This window comes from Mirounga leonina, unplaced genomic scaffold, assembly GCF_011800145.1.
Source record: "Mirounga leonina isolate KUSES-001 unplaced genomic scaffold, KU_Mleo_1.0 Mir_94, whole genome shotgun sequence".
In the NCBI taxonomy this organism is placed as follows: domain Eukaryota; kingdom Metazoa; phylum Chordata; class Mammalia; order Carnivora; family Phocidae; genus Mirounga; species Mirounga leonina.
Genome location: NW_023270855.1, coordinates 58,902,766 through 58,911,707, shown reverse-complemented (window position 1 = coordinate 58,911,707; position 8,942 = coordinate 58,902,766). Strand labels below are relative to the sequence as shown.

Genomic DNA, 8,942 nt, shown 5'->3' with positions numbered 1-8,942 from the left:
CGTGGCCGCGGCCCCGCGTCCTCCCCAGTTCTCCGCGGCCGGTCCCGGCGGCGTGGCCGCGGCCCCGCGTCCTCCCCAATTCTCCGCGGCCGGTCCCGTCGGCGTGGCCGCGGCCCCGCGTCCTCCCCAATTCTCCGCGGCCGGTCCCGTCAGCGTGGCCGCGGCCCCATGTCCTCGGGTAATGTCCACAGAGCGTACTGAGGAGGCCGGGGTCCTGTGGCGTGGTCGCGGCACCATTTTCTCTCGGACTGTCCACACTGGGGGCGGCTCCAGTTCCGCAGGCAGACAAGGCAGGCTGAGCGCGCATGCCCTGCCCGGGTCAGGGAGCTGAGCTCGGGCGCCCCCTGCGGGCGGCGCAGGCAGTGCAGGAGGCGGTGCAGGAGGCGGGGCACTCAGTTCCCGAGACGCACCTGGCCCCTTCCCAGATCCAGCTGAACCCAATAAAACCTTGGAAATTTCCAACTGAAATGGACTACATTACCCCGGTTTCTCCAGGAATAATTAAGGAACAATGAATTGGAAACCATAAGATATGAAATGAAATGTAGACAAAACCTTTACAACTTCCACCAAAATTCACTCAAAATTGTACATAAATTTAAGAAACACAACTATCAAAATATCAAAAAGAAAACATAAAAGAAAATCTACATGACCTTGAGTTTGCTGATGAGTGTTAACACACAACACCAAACACCGATCCAGAAAAGAAACAAATTGATAATGTGAACTTTATAAAGTTAAAACTTCTACTCTGTGAAAGACCTTGCTCGGAGAACTAAAAGACAATCCACAAACTGTGAGAAAATATTTGCAACACACACATCTGATAAAGGATCTGTATTCAAACTAGACAAAAAACTCTCAGAACTCAACAGTAAGAACACAAATAACCTAATTAACAATGGGCAAATATCTGCACAGACATCTGGCCAAAATGATGTACAGATAATAAATAAGCATACAAAAATACACTCTACATCCTCTATCATTAGGAAGTTACCAATTTAAACAAAAGTGAGTTAGTGCAGCCCACCGATTAGAAATGCTAAAGTCCAGAAAATGAGGATACCAGTTGCTGAAGGGTGAGGAATGACAGGAACACTTCTTCATGCTGGGGATACACACTGTTTCCACACAAAAACTAGCATGCAATGATGCACAGTAGCTCTATTCATCATAGCTAAAAAATTGAAGAAATCAGGGTGTCCTTCAATAGATGAATCCATAAGCAAACTGTGGTGCCTCCAAGTGAACGGTGCCAGGAAGGCCCCACCAGTCTGCAAGAAGGGTGCACATGGGGACTGCTGGGCCCCTGCACCTGGTCCTGTATAAATCCACATGTGTCTACTGAGTGCCCTCACAGGTCAGGGCTGTGCTGGCACCTGGAGCTGCCCAGGCAGAATGGAGCCAGCAGCACTCTTCCCTGGTGGGAAAGTGGAAAGAACAATACATGACCTCCGACACCCTCCACAACCCTTGACTGGGGTTGGGTTGGATTTGAAACAGTCGGTGACCAGGGAGACATTTCACTCTTCTATTAGAGCCCAGGACTGAAGGCAGAAAACCAATGCTTCAGCTCAATCCTGGACTCATGTGTAACCCTGGGCAAGTCCTGTCCACCCTGGAGGCCCAGGGAGATGGAGGAAGGGAAGAGGACCAGTTATGTTTAAACTTAACCCTGACCCTGACCCCAAACCCCTAACCCCAGACCCTGACCCTAAGCCCAAACCTGACTCGACACCTTATTACCTAACCATGTACCAGAACCATCTGATCTGCACTATTCTACTATGGCATAAGCTGAGCATGTAGCCCTTTGTAATAACGTGTAATTGTGACAAGCGGTCTTATTTTCTCTGCTCGTGGGAGATACCTAGTTCTTGGGTGTGGACCTTATGCCCCCTTCTTCTTTCAATCCTCAATTCAAACCTCAAGTCACTGATATGTTCAACAGTTCTCAGGACAATAATCTTCTAGGTGTTTTGAGATCTTGTTTATTTTTTAGTGTTCCTTCTTTATCTAAATGTAGGTAAAAAAATTATTGCAAATTTGATTTCTGAATTTATTTTCAAATATTAATAATTCTGTTTATTTTTAGAAACTCAGTATGACATAATTCTGACATACAAAAGTATAGAGCACAATTTAATAAACACACATATTTCATCACATCGCTTAGGGTTAGGGTTACCTTACACCAAAAGTAACCACTATCCTTTGGGGGGGTTTATGATTTCTGTAATTATATGACAAATACTGTTTCCTATGTTACAAAACATTCTACATTACATATGTGTTATTTATAAAATTTTAAAACATATACATGACATCATCATCTAAACCTTACATTTAATGTCTAAAATGTTTCATAAATTGACAATAACTTGATTATAGCTCTTTGGATTGTTAGTTCAATGGGGACTATAAATATAACTCATGTCGTTGATACGCGTATTATCTATATTCATACAAATGACTCCTTGGTGGGCGCCTGGGTGGCTCAGTTGGTTAAGCGACTGCCTTCGGCTCAGGTCATGATCCTGGAGTCCCGGGATCGAGTCCCGCATCGGGCTACCTGCTCAGCAGGGAGTCTGCTTCTCCCTCTGACCCTCACCCCTCTCATGCTCTCTCTCTCATTCTTTCTCTCAAATAAATAAATAAAATCTTAAAAAAAAATGACTCCTTGGTGTAGCAGAATGCTAAGAAGTGTTCCTATGAGCAGTGAATTTTCTTTAAGAAGAGAAAATTCTGATTCTTGTTTTCATGAAATTTATTCTGGAAATTCTATTTTCATTTTTAATTAGAAGGAAAGAACAGATGGTTGGGTAACATGATGAAAAAAAGTTACTAAATTTCTCCAGTTGCTGCTTTTTCTTACTTGTATAAAATAAATAAACACTAAGAAAGGTGTCGGTCCAGAAAAGAAGACAAAGCAGCTCACTAGTATGAGAATAGCTAACATGGGTAGCTTTGTTTTCAAGAGAGTGTGATGGAACCTGGATGGCACTGTGAGCATTCTGAGCTGTTTTGTGGTGTCCGTAAAGGATATTCACCATGTAGATACTATTACATGTCATCAGGAAGAGAAAGAACAAATCTTGAATGAATACTGTACTTAGAAATATTGGCACTATCTGGCTATCAAATGCCTTGTTTTTTGTTTTGTTTTTTTTTTTTAAGATTTTATTTATTTATTTGACAGAGAGAGACACAGCGAGAGAGGAAACACAAGCAGGGGGAGTGGGAGAGGGAGAAGCAGGCTTCCCGCTGAGCAGGGAGCCCGACGCGGGGCTTGATCCCAGGACCCTGGGATCATAACCTGAGCCGAAGGCAGACGCTTAACGACTGAGCCACCCAGGCGCCCCTCAAATGCCTTGTTTTTACAATAAGCACTATAACACCCAAGTCCATCACCAGTGGTATTCCTGTTGGCCACAGTTTGTAAAATGACCACAGAATAGAGGGCCATGTGGATCATCCAGAAGCAAAGTAAAGAGGGTTGAATGAATGCAGAGATTCTGTGTTTGAGACAGGCCCATTTAGGATTACTTTGGAGTAATAGTCACTGCCTGAAATGTACTCCGGAGGGCAGTTATGCAGAGAAATACTCCAGGTAACTCTCTGAATATAGATCACTATTCCACATCCAGTATCGCCCATCTCCAGCCTAATTCCAAAGGATGACATTATATTTGGAATCCCTCTGAATATGAATATCAGGGCATTAGCCAAAGTTAAGAGGGCAAGAATCACATCTACAGGCTTCTTCTTATGAGGATGAATTAAGAAGGTGTACATATATAATGTAAATAACAAAGAATTCCCCATGAAACCAATACAGGTTAGATCTCTTAGATCTTCTGAAGATCTCTCTTAGATCTTCAAACCGAGTCCAGTACATCCTATAAACAAATAATCTGATTATGAATGTAAATATTAAAGGTAATTGAGACTGAAGAGTAAGTTATCAAGTTTCAGGGAGTCTCCCTGCAGAATCAGCAAATATACGGCTATACCAGACCAAGGGATCATCGAGATTCCTAAAGAACAGAATTGTTAAGGAACAGAAGGCAATGGTTATGAAGACTGAGAATATCATGTGTTCTGTGAAAATTAATAAAAGTAAACTTTGTTTAAAAAGAAGTTGGTGGAGGGGAGCGCCTGGCTGGCTCAGTCGTTAAGCGTCTGCCTTCGGCTCAGGTCATGATCTCAGGAACCTGGGATGGAGCCCCACATCGGACTCCCTGTTCATCGGGGAGTCTGCTTCTCCCTCTACCTGCCACTCCCCCTGCTTGTGCTCTTTCTCTCATTCTCCCTCTCGCAAATAAATAAATAAAATCTTTTAAAAAATAATTTAAAAAAGAAAGAACTGTTAAGGAACAGAATGCGATGTTTATGAAGACTGAGAACATCATGTGTCCTGTGAAAATTAATAAAAGTAAACTTTGTTTAAAATGAAGTCAGGGGGCCAAACACCCTACCATTCTACATCAGTTACAGACCCAACAGGGAGAGACGTCTCTTACAACTTAATGCTACTTTAGCTACTCCTTTACTATCCCAGCAGGAGGAAGGTGGTCTCCTCCCGCCCAGGCAACAACAGCCCACCAATGAGAGACTATTTGGCCAATTCCGAAGACTATTTTTATATATTATGAGACACTTTTATTTCAAAAACTTTAGTTCTCAATAGATATATTTTAATATCCCTGTCTTTCTATGCACATTGAATGCCAGTAGCCTCTGCAATGATATCCTTCCCAAAGCTTATTGTATTACATAGCTCACTTTTACAAACTGTATTATTGTAGCATATATAAATATGTCACACAGATTCTGCTAAACAAAACCTATTTCACACTAATTATATTTTGTTACGTTTGCTGTGAGGTTGACTACTTTAAGAAACATTAAATCGGGCTCCCTGCTCGGCGGGAGTCTGCTTCTCCCTCTCCCACTCCCCCTGCTTGTGTTCCCTCTCTCGCTGTGTCTCTCTCTGTCAAATAAATAAATAAAATCTTTTTTAAAAAAAGAAAGAAAAAGAAACATTAAGGTATACATGGTCAAATGCATAATATCAAAACCAACAGCCACGGGCGCCTGGGTGGCTTAGTTGGTTAAGCGACTGCTTTCGGCTCAGGTCATGATCCTGGAGTCCCTGGATCGAGTCCCGCATCAGGCTCCCTGCTCAGCAGGGAGCCTGCTTCTCCCAATGACCCTATGACCCTCCCCCCTCTCATGTGCTCTCTCTCTCTCATTCTCTCTGTCTCAAATAAATAAATAAAATCTTAAAAAAAAAAAAAACCAACAGCCAAGTTATAGATTACCTCCATCATATTCTAAATCTCTTACCTCCAGCAAGTGCACCCAGTGATCTGCTAGAACTGGAAAACTTGGAATTACCATAACCTCACTCCATATTCAGTTCACTTAGACTGACTGACATGTGTCTTATACTGCCTACCTATGTGTCCCATGACTCCCTTATCCCTCCATTTGAGTATTTCCTGAAATCACTGGTCAAGACTGGAGATGCCACAGACAGACCAAGAGGTAAGAAAAGGCTCTGGGGAGAGCAGGACAAGTCTCCAGAGATGATCCGAACACGGCTAAGAAATGAATGAATGTAAAGGAAATTGGCTGATTTCTTTTTTATTATTGTTATGGTTAGGGGTGTGGCTGGGGTGATATCAGGTTGATACATGCCAGCAGGGGGTTGCATGCTTTGAATCCCCTAATGGTGCCAAAGGAGGGAGAACTTGGGATTTCTTATCACTTTGCCCAGAGTTGAGGCACAGGGGGAAGAATGAGGAGGGAAGCCTGAAAGCTGACAGCAAACATAAAAAAAAAAGTCAGATTTATTATTACAACTATCCACCAATCAGGATAGCTACAATTTTACAAGTGACCACACCAAATGTTGGCAGAAAACTTACCACTCTTATGCATCTAGTTGTACTGTAAAATCTTACAATCACTCCTGTAAATGAGTTTGGCAGTTTCTTCAAAAAATACTTCACATACAATTACCACATAATTCAGCAGTAGCACTCCTGGGAATTTATCCCAGAGAAATGAAAAATTATTTTCACATAAAACCTGTATGCCACTGTAAATAGTGTTATCTACAATAGCCAAATTATGGAAACGGCCCAAGTGTCCATCAGCTGCTGAATGCATAAAGAAGATGTCATATATATATAACGGAATATTACTCAGCCATAAAAAGAACAAATTCTTGCCATTTGCAAGGACATGGATGGAGCTAGAGTATTATGTTAAGCGAAATAAGTCAGAGAAAGATAAATACCATATGATTTCACTCATATGTGGAATTTAAGAAATAAAACAAATGAGCAAAGAGAAAAAAGAGAGAGAGAGGCAAACCAAAAACAGACTGTTGGGTTTTTTTTTTTTTTAAGATTTTTAGTTAATTTATTTGACAGAGAGAGAGACCCAGTGAGAGAGGGAACACAAGCAGGGGGAGTGGGAGAGGGAGAAGCAGGCTTCCCGCGGAGCAGGGAGCCCGATGCGGGGCTCGATCCCAGGACCCCGGGATCATGACCTGAGCCGAAGGCAGATGCTTAACGACCGAGCCACCCAGGTGCCCCTTATTTTATTTTTGTAAAGATTTTATTTATTTATTTCACATAGAGACACAGCGAGAGAGGGAACACAAGCATGGGGAGTGGGAGGGGGAGAAGCAGGCTTTCTGCTGAGCAGGGAGCCCGATGCGGGGCTCGATCCTAGGACCCTGGGATCATGACCTGAGCGGAAGGCAGATGATGCTTAACGACTGAGCCACCCAGGCGCCCCAAGAAATAGACTGTTAACTATAGAGAACAAACTAATGATTACCAGAGGGGCAGTGGGTGGGGGATGGGTTAAATAGGTGATGGGGATTAAGTAGTGCACTTGTTGTGATGAGCACCAGGTGTTGTATGGAATTGTTCAGTCAGGACATCATACACCTGAAACTAATATTACACTGTATGTTAACTAACTGAAATTTAAATTAAAACTTAAAAAAAACTAGACAACAAAAGAAAACTAGAGGCCTCTATTACATGAATACAGACACAGAAATCTCAAGCTAAATATTAGCAAGTTGAATCCAGCAATATATAATAAAGGGGGAAAGCCATCACAATGACATTGGGTTTACTCCTGGGATGAAAGTTTGGTCTACATTTGAAAATCAATCAAGGTAAACTACATACAAACAAAATAAGGAAAATTAAATGACTATCTCTATGGATGATGACAAAAATTGATGAAATTCAATGCCCATTCATGAGAAAAACTCTCAGTAAAACAGGAATAGAAGGTAAGTCCCTTAACTCAATAAAGGATCTCTGAGCCATCAAAAAAAAATTTTTTTTCAATGAAATCTTGCCATTTGCAGTGACGTGGATGGAACTGGAGGGTATTATGCTAAGTGAAATAAGTCAATCAGAGAAAGACAATTATCATATGATTTCACTCATATGTGGAATTTAAGAACAAAACAGAGGATTATAGGGGAAGAGAGGAAAAAAATAAAACAAGACAAAATCAGAGAAGGAGACAAACCATGAGAGACTCTTAATCAAAGGAAACTAACTGAGGGTTGCTGGAGGGGAGGAGGATGGGGGGATGGGGGGATGGGGGGATGGGGGGATGGAGGATGGGGGGGGGGGGGTGGGGGATGGGGTAACTGGGTGGTGGACATTAAGGAGGGTATGTGATGTAATGAGCACTGGCTGTTATAGAAGACTGATGAATCACTGACCTCTACCTCTGAAACCAATAATACATTATATGTTAATTAATTGAATTTAAAAATAGTAATAATAACAATGAAGAGATATATATGTTCAACTAAAAAAAGGATATCTAAGAAAGCATACAGCTAACATCATACTTAATGATACTGGACGTTTCCTCCTACTATGATTTTTTTAAATACCAACTAAACTTTTCATTTTGAGATAACTGTATATTCCCACATAGTTATAAGAAATAATACAGAGAGATCCCATGTGCCCCGTACCCAATTTCCCCGGTGACATCTTGCAAAAATATAGTATAATATCACAAGCGGGATGTTGACATTGATACAAAGTACAGACCATTTAATTAAAGCAAGGATGCCTCATATTGCCCTTTATAGACACACCCTCTCCCCTTTCACCCCTTCTCCCCGCTTAACCCCTAACAGCCACTAGTCTCTTCTCCATTTCTGTATTTTGTCATTGCAAGAATGTAACATAAATCCAATCAGGGTATGTAACCTTTTGGGATTGGCTTTCTCCACTCAAAATAATTCCCTGGATTCATAGAATTTGTTGAGTGTGCCAATACTTTCTCTTTTACTTGCAGAAAATATTCCATTATATGGATGTACTCAAGTTTGTTTAAGCTATTCATCTATTGAAAGATATCTGTGTTGTTTCCAGTTTTGGGCTATTATGAAGGACCCTGCTATTAGTATTAGGCTACAGGTTTGATTTTTCCTTTTTTATTTTGCTTCTACACATAAGTTTATTATTCCTTTTTAAAGTTTTTATTTAAATTTAGTAAGTTAACATGCAGTATAATATTAGTTTCAGGTGTACAACATAGTGATTTAACACTTCCATACAACACCTGGTGATCATCACAAGTGCCTTCCCTAATCCCCATCACCTACTTCACCCATCCCCCAACCCACCGCCCCTCTGGGAGCCACCAGTTTGCTAACAGAGGACACTCACCATGAGGAGTACTGAGTAATGATGTACAGAATTGCTGAATCACTACATTGTACACCTGAGGCTAATATAACACTAAATATGAACTACACAACTATACTGGAATTAAAATTAAAAACTTAATTTAAAAAAAGTGTTTCTAAGTGCTCAATATCGCTCAGCATCAGGGAAATCCAAATCAAAACCTCAATGAGATACCACCTCACA

The 8,942-nt window shown here is 41.4% G+C and overlaps 1 pseudogene; it reads right to left on the bottom strand.

Annotated features, from left to right (window-relative positions):
* Window positions 1-1,212: 1,212 nt before the first annotated feature.
* LOC118005867 lies at window positions 1,213-5,952 on the bottom strand (annotated as a pseudogene).
* Between the last annotated feature and the right edge of the window lie 2,990 nt (window positions 5,953-8,942).